General features: G+C 34.6%; 1 protein-coding gene across 4 annotated transcripts in view; it reads right to left on the reverse strand.

Moving 5' to 3' along the window:
• Positions 1–15,634, reverse strand: part of LOC145242393 (uncharacterized) — a 717,261-nt gene that overhangs the window by 458,878 nt on the left and 242,749 nt on the right. The window lies entirely within an intron of this gene.

Below are 15,634 nucleotides of genomic sequence, written 5' to 3' on the forward strand. Positions count from 1 at the left end.
GCTTTTTATGAAAATCGCTCGAGACAAACCATGAAACCATTTGGTAAGGTACTAATAAGAACGAAAGCTGATTATTTAAAAGACAGGAGATGCCTATTGACCTTAATCTTGAAAATACCAAGGTTGTAGGTAGAAGGAAAACAGTGAGCAGGAAGAGAGTTTCATAACCTTGCAGTTCTCGGAAAGAAACTGTATTACAATGAGGTATTAAAACAATAAACTGATGGAGACCTCTAGACCAATGAGTCAACCAAGCTGGAACAAAAGAAGCAGGGAATAGATCAGACAATTCTGAGGAACATATGCCATAGTAGTATTTATAGAAAAGATCACGTCTGTGAGATTGAGGTTGCAGTGAAGAAGAAAATGTGAGGCCAATCAAATTACAGATACGTTTCTGCAATTTATCAAGAAATCTCAAACCAGTGCAAATACAACAACAATACTCCATACATGATCTGAAAGTAAATCTGTAGAGATTAACTTTGGGTGTGAGAAAGTGTTTAGAACGATAGAGATAATCGATTTTACAATAAGCAGAAAGAACCATGGATTTAACATATGGACTCCAAGAAAAAATTGCTGAGAAAGAAAGACCAAAAAAGTTTTAAGGCCAATTTCTCATTGAGAGCAGAGGCGTCCATAGAATCTCAGGAAGAAAAGAGACACACCTTGATTATGGCTGACTGGGATAGCTTCCGTACATTTATATCTGATCTACCTCTGCATTCCATGTTTAAAAAGGATGTGTCCTGTATAGTATCAGGCCTGACAGAATGGTTAATTGTAGGCATAGGCTGATTCATACCATCCAAAAAATTCCAACAAAAACCTAACAGCCAGAATGTGCTGCCGCCATCGCACACAGAAATCACTTTTTCCATAGCTACCAACGTAATAGATGTACTGAGACTAAAGCTGTTTTCAGGACTGCCAGCAACCACTGTAAAAGAGTAATAAAAAATGCAAGAGAGCTATATGCTCAGTCCGTTAAATCCAAAGTAGCTGAGCAGCGGCTTGGTTCCCACCAGTTTTGGCAAATAACAAACAGGATCCTGAACAGAAGCGTGTGTTCTATCCCAACCATCATCAATGGACCTAAGGTCATCTCGTCAGCATTAGACAAGGCCAAACTACTTGCCAAGAACTTTGCAGCTAATTCAGATGCGACGAAAGCCATCAACTCCCCATATTTCCTCCTATAACAGACAACACGCTATGCAGCATACAAATATCTGTGTGTGAGGTCGCCAAGCTAATCAAGAACCTTGATTCCAGTAAAACAACTGCCCCTGATAGCATTCCAATTATAGTGTTGAAAAAGCTTCAACCAGAACTTGTCCCCATACTTACAAAACTTTTTAAACGTTGCCTTAAGGAGAAGTGCTTCCTAACACCCTGGAAAACCTCATCAGTATTTAAGAATTCAGGTAATAAGTCATCTCCCTCTCAGTACAAACCAATAAGTCTCCTGTGTGTCATGAGTAAGTTGCTGGAATCCATATTAAATAAAGAAGTAGTCAACCATCTCAGCAGAAATAACCTTCTTTGTGACATGCAATATGGTTTCCGTTCTGATAGATAACGGTTATATCTCATAGGATTAGTTAATATCTCAACAAAGGCTTCCTTTCTGGGGCAATTGCTCTTTGATAAGGTACGGCATAAAGCCCTACTCCACAAGATTTCCAGCTACGGTATAACTGGAAATGTTTTCTAAATCATTTCTCTCTGATAGGCTCATAAGGTTGATGGTCAGAAATCAGAGGCCCACAGTATTAATGCTGGAGTCCCTCAGGGGTTCATCCTGGGCCCAACTCTTTTTCTGATCTACATCAATGATCTCCCAAAATACATACTTAAATCATTCGTTGACATCTATGCTGATGACACGACCATCTATGGCAACATATCAAAGACTGTAAATGACTGTTCTCTCTCTGATTCTCTCTTCTGATCTCGAGCGCATGGTACAATGGTGGAAAAGGTGGCTGGTAACCTTTAATGCATCTAAAACCAATCTCCTACCTTTACATCATCTACGCTCTGATCCCCATCTGGCATCAATTGAAATGGATGGCTCTCATCTTGGGAAGGCTCCATGTTTTGACAAGCTTCTGGGATTGACCTTTACTCCTGATCTGAAATGGAACACGTACATCAAGTCTGTTGCCAAGGTCACTGGAAAAATGGTAGAATCCTTCTACCGCTCCAGAAGATATCTCACTGATGATGTAATTCTCTGAGGGATGTGTATATAAAAGCCAAGTACGTCCAAGGATGGAGTACTGCTGCCATATCTAGGTAGGAGCTGCTAAAAACAGCCTATCCTACCTTGACAGAGTACAAAATAGACTTCGTGGATTAGTTGGGGGTGCTCTTTTCTCTTCCCTTCAACCTCTCTCCTACAGAAGAGACGTTGCGAGCCTGTTTTTGTTTTATCATTATTTCCATGACAAGTGCTCGTCTGAGCTCCAATCTCTGGTCCCCCCTTGCCAATATTTTATGAAAAACACCCATCTAGCTGAAACCACTGCCAATAATTTTCCCCGCTCTTTATCTGCGTGTAAATCAAAATGTAGATTCCATGAATAAAGCTTCTTTCTTAGAAGTGCAATTGAAGGACAACAGTTGAGGATTAAAGACATTTCTTACCTCAATCCATAGTAGAACACAAATCAACTAGATCAACTGCATATTTCAACTGATCCAAGGAAGATCAGCAAGAAGCAATATCAAAATAGAAAGTGGCGTCATCAGCATAAATGTTAATTTTCTGAATAATATTCTCTGGAAGGTCATTTATAATAAAGAAACAGTGTTGGACTAGAATAGAGCCCTGAGGAACACTGACATTGATAGATACAAAAAAAATGAAGATACTCCATCAAGAATTATTCCCAAGCTTCGATCAGAGAGAAAAGACCTAAAAATGTCAAGAATTTTACCATCAATACCTGAATCTTGAAGTTGCAATATACATACTTAGCTACTATTTATTTAAAATGAATTATTTAGTCCAGACCAAACGATTGCTAACATGAAACATTTTAACATTAATCATCTAAAAAGAAAAATCAACTTGATGGAGTAGTAATTTTAAATGGAAATATATAAAATCTATCTTAAATTTTAAAATGGGAAAATAAATATAGATTATAAAGTCAATAAACCAATATTATTTTGTGTTTAAGTAATCACCATTGATTTGTTTGACCCCTAAAACTGGGCTGTAACTTCTGTATGATACAATTGGAGTCTATATTGTATTTATGCCTATGCTGAACCAGTGCAACATGATCTTGTTATTGCGGTTGCCAGTATGCTTGAGGATTATATTTCGTCAAAAGAGAAAACATCACAAAAATGTGGATCTCTTTGGATCTGCTTGGAGCAAGATTTTCATTATGTGATCTTATTCTTATGCATCTACATCTTTTGTGGGAAAATTGAAAAGTGCTGAGTCATATTTTTCTGTTCTGAGGGATGTGTATATGCCTTATTACAAAGCAGTTATATTATTTTAGCAAAAATTGTCATAGTAGCTCTGCCACAGCCCCTGTGACAATTTTTCGAGATAAAAGAAAAGTGGATAAAAAGCTGAAATAAATGATTTTTACAAAAAGATCAAAACCTAAGTTTTATTCATTCAGTAAATAGGCTTTTTGTTTGTTTGTTTTTTTTTTTTTTTTTTTTTTTTAGCAACAAGAGCATCACAAAGGAACCAATGCCCCAAAAGCTATCCATATGTTGGTTGCACTTGAAATACTTTTTCTAACAATTTTTGGAAAATAACCGCTTGTTGTATATGCAATCGTATCCTGTGCACACAGTCACTATACAGATAAATGATGGCTTTTTTTTTCTAAAATCATTCACAATCATTCATAATCTCGCTAGTCACCATTATACTACATACGATGACGCCATAAGCAATCAAGCATGAAGAGCTTAGCTCTAACAGGCCCACTACTCTACTGTATACAACTGCCCTAATTATCTATATTTAGCTTTTTATTTATTTGTTTATTTATAGAGAAACTGAGCCACAGCTGTATCCGTAATGAGGTGTAGGTGTATTATCAGTCATTCAAAACTGATAACATTTATGAAATACTAAACCACATGTATCAGTATTTGATATATATATATATATATATATATATATATATATATATATAAACTTTTTTTTCATTTATCACTCCTATATTATCATCAAAACGGGTTACTGCTTTTTAAATCAATAATAAAACAATATTTTTAAATGCTGTATATATCGTAGGGACGATCAGAAAGAAAAATCTTTCTATGCTAATTTTGTAAACAATTCAAAATAAATTAATGTTTGGTGTTATGCATTTGCAATTTTATTGTGCTGTCTTTTTTTTCATTTTTTTTTCATATATATGTAATAGTTTTGTCGATATTAACAGCAATTAATTAAAATGATTTAACACATTAAAAGAAAAAAGTATTAAACCTTTTATCATGGTGTGCTAGCTCAACATACCCTTTTTGTAAATAAAACGTGGCGGTCAGCAGAGACAGACATGAGATCGACACTCCCAGAAATATGTCAGGACCATGCATGTTAAAAATAGCAACAACTTTTCTCAAACAAATGGTGACCCTAATGTGATATTTAGACACAGGCAAAATGGCTGGCAGAGAAGATGAAGAAAAGGCCAACATGATACTTGAACACAGGCAGCAGCTGGCGAAGAAGATGACATTCTGCCCATACTTGACCAACCATGACTATTAAACATCGCAACAAACTCAACCCAGAACCAACACCGAGCACTTCATATTGGATGTAAAAAGTCAAGCTTAGCAAGTATCAAAATATTCTTTAAGGCCTACCTACACTGTCTGCCAACAGATGCAACAACCAAAAACTCAGATATTCATCAAGCACCATCAAAAATCCACCAACATCACCAACAACCACTACAGAAGAAGTTACACCACTTCAAGAAGAGTTAAGCTGCAACATGTACACTGAAAATATCTCAACAATTCAATTATTCAATCAACACACAAGAGACCCAATCACTTCAAATGATGCAATCCAACACCAATAAAGGCAGACTGTTATATCGCATATCCCTCCATATTTACATAAGTAAAACAAATCAGCAGGAGCAGTGACAGTGACAATAATGGCGACGCTAATATGAACCCTGTTCATCGACACAGCATAAATGATCACACCAAACGCACATGACAACATCAAAGCCTATTTCTTTCTTTGCCCACATCAATGGCATAACTCGCAACTCATCTCGACAAAGAAAACCGCTAGCAGAAGCCATTCATCAGAAGAAAAATCAAATTCAAAACACGAACATCACAGCAGATGCCCCTCCGGCAGTATATAAACACAAATAATTAACCCATTGATCACTATAAGAGTACAATTTCCACTCGAACATGTTCATGACTTTATCAGCTTCAGTTTGATATGACAAGTGAATATAACCCTCAGGCAGATGGCTCCCTACAGTACGTTAAAACATGAAAACAAATCAAAAACGAAAATGATGATTAACGCCGGGAGCCAATTGTCTACAACTATGTTCTTAACACGAGTATAAATATGACTGCTTTTTCAACAAGCAATCAGAACAGGCAAGGCCACCAAGCAGTGAACTTCGTTCCATCAGTAGCAGCCCCTCGTTGACGATTCACAATACCCGCAGCGTAAGCCAACAGCAGCAGCAGTCACCTTTCCCCAGCGACATCCATAGCAGCTATCTAGACTACCCTTCCTTTACCGCCGCCGCCATCCTTGCTTCAAGCAGTTGACCAACATTCTCGTCACTGCCGCTGCTGATAACACCAGCACATCCACCAGTATTCCCATCACTGTTGCTGCCGCCGACAACAAACAGCCGACCAGCATTCCCGTCACAGTCCCCGTCGCTGCTGCTGTCATATCCTGACAATATCAACAGCATCTACTATGGCCGTTTTAACTTTCAATAAAAGTTTGAACTGAGCTTTTTCATTTGTTCTTCTTGCTTCCATACGCTCATTTTTGTAATATAACAAGATTGACTTGCAAACCTTGAGCAAATGACTTCAATCATAGTGTACCACCAATCTTCACAATTCACCCCACAACACGGATGACACAATCAACAAGCGCACTCACTTGCACTCATCTCTTGGACTCTGCAGGAGCACTTGCAGACTAAGTACATAAACGATTACACAGACCCATTTGCACTCAATCACCACTTTCAACTAATCATGCAGAGACACGTACACCACAGAATTTTCTCATCAACCCTGCAGACGCACTTGCACTCATGAATTCGATGATTCTTGCAGATACATTCGCACATATCTACACAAACTCTTGATACGACTCTTCGCCACATTTGTTTCTTTGGTAATTGATAATGATCAATTATCCAGGGAGAGGACGTTGTTGTGGTGTACCAGCTCACCACTTCCTTTTTGTAAACAAAACACACTAGTCAGCAGAGACAGAAAATTTTTGCAACAAAACAAAATAAGACTTTATTTCCGAATGGAGAATAAAATATATATGGGCAATAAACACCACGGATATCTTTGCCAGTAAAAAGTCCAGTCTAAAATTAAATATACTTCATCTGGCTACCGGTTTCCAGTGCCCATTGACATGCAGTTACTGGTTTCCAGTGTCTACCGACGCCCAACTACCCATTCCAGTGCTTACTGACCCCCAGCTACCTGTTCCAGTTACCATTTTCCAGTGCCCACTAACATCCAACTACGTGTTTCCAGTGCACACTAACGTCTGACTGTGTGTTTCTACACATAGTGTACACTAATGTCCAACTACCAGTTCCAGTGCACACTGACTTTCGGCTAACCATTTTAGTATACACTGTCATTCAGCTGCCAGTTTCCAGTGCACACTGATGTCCAGTAACCTTTTCCAGTGCCCATTGATGTCCGACTGCCTGTTCCGGTGCACACTTACGTCCAGCGATTTCCAGTGCACAATGATGTCCAGCTACCTGCTCCCATGCCCACTGACATCTGGCTACCAGTTACCAACATCAAATCTCATCTATACAACTTAAATCAACCTGTGGCACGTCACCCTACCTCAGTGAAGCAAGATATTTAACCACATGAGACACCCATTCTCGCTTTGGTTGATCCTGATATCAATTGTCATACGTTTTACCTTTTTCTTGGTAAAAATAAAATACTGTTTCCTATCATTTTTAACCGATCATCTGTGTTTGTCATCTCTTTGCTATTGCCGTTACTTCTTTGCCTTGTGTCTACTTTACTAGTTGTATAGTTGAATGGCACCTTCACACCTCTCGACTCTCTCCAACATTTTCTTAAAATATTTGTTTATTGATTTTCAGTTTTTAGAATATGTTAAAAATGCAAAATATTAAGAGAAGGAAGAAAGCTTATTCAATTTCTTTCTTTTTCTTTTTTTTTTAAAGTTGAAATATTTCTGAAATTTCAGACTGTAACAAGTCCATCATCAAAGAGTGAAAGAGTTTTATTGCCTATTCTTTTTTCTTGTAGGTAAAATTTTTGGATGAATAAATGCAATAAAGACGAAATTTGATGAACATATAACTTGATTTGTTCCTTATCGTCAGTATACTATTTCCATTATTCTCATCATGTGTGTGTGTGTGTGTGTGTGTGTGTGTGTGTGTGTGTGTGTGTGTGTGTGTGTGTGTGTGTGTGTGTGCATATATTTTTATTAAAATCGGCTTTTATCTGGCATACTTATAAAGCAACCTCATAGAAACATGTTCTATAAATGGAAATTCTTAGAAAGAAACTCTGTTCATGGAAATTATGTCTGATGTTAGACACACTGAGAAAGTGTCTAAAAAGAAGAAAATATCTATTTGTAGTTGTGATAGGCAAATAAGGTTTTGCAGTAGATGTCTTACAAGGAGAAACCCAACATTGAAGCTCAGTCGACACATTCTCCGAAAATAATAATAGAAAAGAGAGAGAAGTGTAAGGTTTCTTTTGTGAGAAAATTGCTGTGAAAAGAAAAGAGTTCATCTCCTCCACTTAGATTGCGAACTCAATTTTGTACTCTTTCAAGGTAAGAAAGAGTGTTCAAAGCAGCACCTTTTCAAATGTAGCAGCAATACTCCATCTTAAGATGTATCCCACTTACACAATGGTCACTTTCGATGTTATAAAAACATCAAGACTTCTTTATAAAAGTTCTAAACACACACAATCTGTTGCATGTGTTTGAAATTCCAATAAAAAAGCATTATAAATTACAATACAATAAACAACTAAAATAAACAATGAAAATAAATACCAAAGATTATTAAGAATGAACATAAAAACTTATTACGACAAAGTTTACATATGACGCCCGCTACACCCATCCACACAAAGTTGGTGCATCAAACAAAAAAAAAATGCAGGTTTTAAAAACGAACCTAGGATATTCTAACAAGATATATTTGAAGTTTGAAATGAGGTTTGGCTCCTATAAATTGCCTTAGGTTAGGAGGACACTCAAAGATTTGGGACCATTTCTATATTTTTACCCGTAAAATTTTATGCATATAATTTAAATCCTATAAAAAAGGATATATTTTAAATTTGAAAGGGGTTATGCCTTCATAGCCCCTTAAAAGTATGCTTAGAGATTGAATAACACTTCCAGTGTCTTTCTTGGTAAATTTTACATAAGAATACACTTTCAGATTTGATGTACATCATCAATCCTTTCTTTCTATATGGAACACACAAACATGCACATAGGCATTGAGTTTTATGGCATATCAGCCGTTTACTGGTTATTTAATGCCGAATCTGATCATTTTCCTAAAAGTCTTTATACTTCAAGTTTTTGGGTTCAGTCATTTTGGTAAAAAGATTTTATGCTTCAATTTCTTTATGTCTTCAAATGTTTATTCATGGTGTTTGGTTGTTTTTTTAGAGGAAAATTGTTGTTTCTGCTTTTGACTTTGCAGCACATGATTTGGATTTTTAAAGGGAAAAGAAACAAAAAACAATAACATATTTGGTTAATTTTAAGTCAGAGAGCTAGTATCTTCAGACAGACTGATCTGGGAGCACCAGGGAATTTCATACATGTATATGTGTGTGTGTGTGTATATATATATATATATATATATATATATATACACACACACATATATATACATATATATATATATATATATACATATATATATATATACATATATATATATATATATACACACATATATATATATACACATATATATACACACACACATGCGCATACACAAGTATATGTATAGAGTGAGAGAGAAATTTAGTAAAATTAAAATAATGTATTATTTTATTAACAAATACAGAAAATGTCCTCAAGATCCAACAAAAAAGAGGAAGGATGATGAAAAAAAGAAACTATTGGAAAACAACTCAGACATACCAACTGATTACGATTAAAGATCAATATACAGAATTCCCATGTGTCTAGATGAAAATTCACTTCCCAAAAAAGAATAAAGATGCACCAAAGCAAAATGAGATGTGCTACTCGTCCAATGATTCATATGCAGCACTCTGATATCACTGATAAAATATCGGAAAACTACTAAGGTTAGGACACAATCCAAAGTGCTGAGGGGTTTGGAAGAATGGTGCATGCTTGACCAAACAATAAGCAATGCACTATATAAAGAGCCAGATAGAAAGAAGAATGATCAACAGTTGGAAGAATGCAGTCATATTATATACCGAATTTGTATTGCATTGTATAGTGAAAAATGAAAATCAACTAAACAGCCAGTCAAGAAAAGCAGACAACAGCGGGAGATGGCTATCTAAGAAATAAAAGACATTTGAAATGACAGCTCTGAATTTAAAATCCGAATGAAAAGGAGGATTTATTACAGATCTGGAAAGATTTAAAAAGTAAACATAGTGCTTTTAGTAAGGCAAAATGTGTAAGAAAAAATGACTGAGACAGAGGAGAGAGCACAAATGGTATATTCAAGGAGCATAAAAATATGCCAGAAATCTTTTTGACTAACCAAAATGAAGAGCACTAAAAACGGAAGACATTTAAGACAAACATAATCAGACACCAACCAGCATATCCCACTGGAACAAAATAATATACTGATATGGCCAGAAATCCCTCACGAACAGCTCAACATGAACATAATAACACATAAAGAGGTAAAACGTGAAATAAATCTGCATCGAACCCAAATGGAATACTCTTATTACTTTACAAACAATTCTCTAAAATGCTTAAATGGCATTAATATATAAACTTGAGGTTGTTATGAAGAAACTGTCATGTCAGTAACGAGTGAATGAAAGCAGATGGTGTGCACATACTCGAGGAACAGAAATCAGAAGCAATAAACTGACTTCGGTCAATCTCACTTTTTAATGTAGAAGGAAAATTATGTTTTGCAGTAATGGCTTAAAGAATAACAAAATACCTACTGTCAAATAAATATAGATATTTTTATGCAAAAAGGTGGTGTTCCTGGAATAATAGGTTGTCTGGAGCATGTGTATGATATGGAAGGCCATCCAAAGAGCAAAAACTAATAAGACTGACTTGGATGTCATCTGACTCGATTTGGCTAATGCATATGGATATGTGCATCATCAAATGATTCAATTATCCCTTCAGATACACCACATCCCAGAAGGAATACGGAAGATGCTCATGTGGTTTACCACAAATGACTACACAATAAACTGGATGAGACTAAGTGGGAATTGCAATGGGATATAATGTCACCTATACTTTTCATTTTAGCGATGCACATGATTCTCAAAGCAGCAGAAAGCAACGGAAACCATACTACATTAGGGGTGGAAAGCAAGACCCTCTCCCCCAAGTTACTCTGTATAATGGATTAACTAATGATTTGGTCTGCAATAACCTTCAAACCCAAGAAGTTCAGAAGTCGCTCCCTCAGAAAGGTGAAAGTATATCAGGATATGTGTTTTGCAGTGGGTAGTCAGAAAATCTCTACCATTTTAAAAGAAACAATAAAAAAAAAATGAGTAGAAAAGATTCTAAACTGGTCAAAAGTGACAATCATAATAGATGATAAGAGTCTAAAAACAATCTGGCACTCTCCACTGCAAGGTAAATACAAGTCAAAAGATTAAAATCGTAACATCTTTCTATCTTTTTTTTTTTTTTAACTTTAACGCATTAACAGTAAAGTAAAAAGTTCTTCTTTTAGTTAATTTAACTTTACATAACAAACACACTATTTTTTATTTATATATTGTTCATGTATATGCAAGCTCATTCGCAAATTGTCAGATTAGTTGTGAAAAAGATTCTATTAATTGTTATTTGCCAGTTTTTTAATACAATGATTTTTAAAATGTTAATATAGCAAAGATTTTTATTTCCTGAACAAATATTTAGCACTTGTGTGCAAATTTTCCTTTTTTTTTCTTTTTTTTTTTTTTTTTGGTGAATGGATTCTGGACCATGCAGTAGTCTCTGGTGGGGCCTCTCGATGCCATACTAGTGGGTAATTGTTACGGCTTTACCTTATCATGCGCTACAAAAAAAAAAAAAAAATTCCCGTCTTTTCTCTCTTACTTTCCCTTTCTGTTCTGCTCTAACCAAGTATGTTGACCTGTTCCACAAATACCAAAATCCTCAACATGAAATATCTCAAAAAAAAAAAAAAAAACATGAATAAACCTAAAACCCCATCCTCCAACGTAGACCCCTACTATCATGTCTCCTTCTCCAACATCAGCGGTCAACATTCCAACCTTCCAGAGGTTGAAACAGGAGACGAAACCGGACATATTATTTCTAAGCGAAACTGGAATAGGGCCGACCACTTCCCTAGATGAGTTCATAATTAATGGATACTCTAACTCAACATCTAAATCTGCCCCCAAGATCGCCATGGACATGGAATATGTGCCTACATTAAAGATGGCTTCCCGTGTGGCAGGGATATCTCCAGAGAAGACCCCAATTTACCTTATATGTGCTTCTGGGTTGCACCTGCTTACACCACCACATTCATATTTGCCCTCTATCACCCCCACAACAGCGGAGTTACTATCTTTAAGAGTATATCGGAGAAAATTGACCACATCCTGTCTGCTCATCCCTCGGCTAACATTCACATTTGCGGTGACTTCAATGTCCATAATGTGGAATGGCTGACCCATTCAAATAAAACCGATGACGAGGGGAGGTTCTGTCATGATTTTGCCATTACCTATGACCTCACTCAGATTGTTTGCGAGCCCACCTATGTGCCTGATACTACCGGTCAGTATGCAAGCCTTCTAGACCTTTTTCTCTCCACTTCCCCTGAGCTATGCTCATGTTCCGTTCTATCTCCTCTGGGATCCTCTGACCACTCCGTTGTATCAGTTAAGATAAAAATGAAATATAATAAGTCTACAGACGTACCTCTCCACTGTACTGTATACCGATACTCTATGGCTGACTGGGATAGCTTCCGTACATTCATATCTGATCTACCTCTCCATTCCATGATTAAAAAGGAGGTGTCCTTTATAGTATCAGACCTGACTGAATGGTTACTTGTAGGCATAGACCAATTCATACCATCCAAAAAATTCCAACAAAAACCTAACAGCCAGCATCATAAATGTTTTTCTGTATTCTTTTTTTCATTTCTTAAATTCAATATCTTAGGACTTTAATTTACTAATTATCTTTGAAATAGACTCATAAAACTAACATCTTTCAAGGGATTTTTACAAGGAATTTATTTAACTTCAAAATTTAACTGAATTTGTCAGCGTCCAAATGTCGCTGTGCAAACATTTTTCATTATAACTTTTTTCTTTCACGTGTACAAATATTTTTTCCTTTTGGGAATTAACTTCAAGCTTTAATCTTTCAAATACAATCAAAAAGTAGTCATAAATCTACCAAAAAATTATGATAAACCAGCTTTCAACCCCCCCCCCCGTTATTATTGCCAGTATCTAGTTGAACTTGCAGCTTATTTTGCATGGTTTACTACATATACGTGTGTTTGATATTTTTAAGATTAGTATTTGAATTGTATTCATTGTTAGTACTTATCTCGAAACAAATATTTAATTTTTTTTTAATTATATATGTATGTTTCCAGGGCGCTGTTTTACAATTGTTCACTATGCAGAGGGAGATAACTCTTTTATTAAGAGATTCGACGAAGGTGTGTCAGAAATTTTGTGAAAAATATTGAATAATTCCACCCCGTAAATGTACCTATTTACTATGCCTCCCCACGGGACAGAGTTAGACACTAGGGTCGTTTTTTTAACGTGGAGAAAAGGTAAATGTAATTCAAGGCCTAATTTTTTTTTTTTTTCAATTAAAGGAGCAAGGACCAAGGTTTCATTAAAAAAACAACAAAAAAACAAATGTGTTCTTTTTTAAAAAAAAAAAAGGTTTTAAACTACGGACTTTACAGGTAAATTTCTAAAAAACACTACTTTTCTTTTGTTTTAACTTTGAATATATTATTTATTGATCTTTTATCTTCAATTTGTGATATATAACACTTTGGTGAGTAAATTAATTATTTACTTTTTAATAGACACTTCAAAATGGGAGGCGTGAATTAATTCGACCCCCTGTCTTTCCAAGCTTATAACTACTCCAAAAATGTAATTCAAGCCCTAATTTTTTTTTCAATTAAAGGAGCAAGGGCTAGGGTTTCATTAAAAAACAAAAACAAAAGAAAAACAAACGTGTTTTTAAAAAAAAAAGGTTTTAAACTCCGGACTTTACAGGTATATTTCTAAAAAAAACACTACTTTTTTGTTTTAAATTTGAATATATTATTTATTGATCTTTTATCTTCAATTTGTGATGTATAAAACTTTGGTGAATAAATTAACTATTTACTTTTTACTAGACACTTGAAAATGGGGGGGGAATTAAAAATAAACGTTTGTCTAAAATATTATATTCGGTTTATCGGAAAGAGCATAAAATTTTACATTGACTCTGAAAATATCGTAAAAATTGAATCAATAGAAAAACTTTGATAGATTTTTAAAGTTTAAAAATTGAAAAATACTGAACTCGTAAAATTCAATTAATTTCATTACTGTTTTTTAAAAAATAATATTTCTATTGTTTATTTTCTTTATGGATTATACTTCCAAAATAAACTATTAAAGTTGTTTTAAAAGTAATAGAAATATTTATAAAAAAAAAAAAAAAAAACAGTAATGAAATTAATTGAATTTTATGAGCTCAGTATTTTTCAATTTTTAAACTTTAAAAATCTATCAAAATTTTTCGGGTTTGTATTACTGTACACATAGCTCGAAAAACATACAGTGTTTACCGATGTATTCGAAAATTTAAGATGGCGTCTTATTCTCTCTTTAACACGGTAAGTGTGGGAAAAGATGTTATAAATAAAAAACCGGATAAAATACTGTGAAAAAACTCGCTCAATATAGGTTACCGTGACATAGGTTGACATATATTCGGTGGGTTTTTAATAGTATTTTGTATAGTTTTTTTTATTTATAACACCTTTTTCCATACTTACGGTGTTAAAGAGGGTGTGAGACGCCATCTTGAATTTTCGAATACATCGGTAAACACTATGTTTTTCGAGCTGAATAAATATGTTACATTGAATAAAAACACAAAAAATATATCCAGTTTGGCAGAAAAGTAACTTATCTTGCCTTTGATAACATTTATTTGTTATATATTTGTTTTTGTTTTTTTTTGACAACTTTTTCGAATCTATGTGTACAGTAATACAAACCCAAAATTCCTACAAAAATTCTGATACACGTCACGTGTAAAAAAAGAAAGCAGCGAGGATTTTTTTTTTAATGCATCGAGCGTCCTAAATTATGAGATGGAAAAATGAACGAATCTTTTAGTTAAAAGTTGTCTTTCTCTGCACAGTGAACGATTATAAAACAGCGCCTATATAGAGTTCACGGGAAAGTATCCCGTGAACTCTATATAGGCGCTGTTTCAGTTCACAAGCAAAAGAAGGGTTGAAAACACCCGAGCTAAATAATTTTATAAGTGTTCCAGGAATGAAAAGTTAACTCCCTTGTTATCACTTTTTATTATTTGTTTCGTGCGAGTTATTTCCCTTGCATAAAATACAGGGATGAAGTGGGTGCTCATTTTACGTTAAATTATTATAGGAAAGTGATTCCCCACTTTTTTCAAAATAACATTTCTTCGTATCTTGGAAACTACTCGTTTTCCGTAATTTTAAACGTTATTTTCGTTTTCAGCGACCCCGAAAACCTATAAGTGGTAATTTTAAAGGAATTTTCGAGGGTGGAGTAATTCTTCATATATATATATATATATATATATATATATATATATATATATATATATATATATATATATATATATATATATCCCCACACACATAAAACTATTCAACAAAACTCAAAGAAAAAAAAACATTATATTAATGCATCTTTGACTCTTGTAAATTTTATAATTCATTTATTAATTTATTTATTTTGGAAAATAATTCTTGAAAGAATTCTTAAGGGGATTAAAGTTGGTGTGTGCATTTATATGGAGAAGGGGGAGAATCTAGTTTCGGTTTCAGACAGATATCAATTCAACATTAATCAATGTTTATTTTCCATACTTGAATAACAA

The sequence above is a fragment of the Euprymna scolopes genome, chromosome 21 (genome assembly GCF_053919585.1).
Source record: "Euprymna scolopes isolate OS-2025 chromosome 21, ASM5391958v1, whole genome shotgun sequence".
NCBI classification, from domain to species: domain Eukaryota; kingdom Metazoa; phylum Mollusca; class Cephalopoda; order Sepiida; family Sepiolidae; genus Euprymna; species Euprymna scolopes.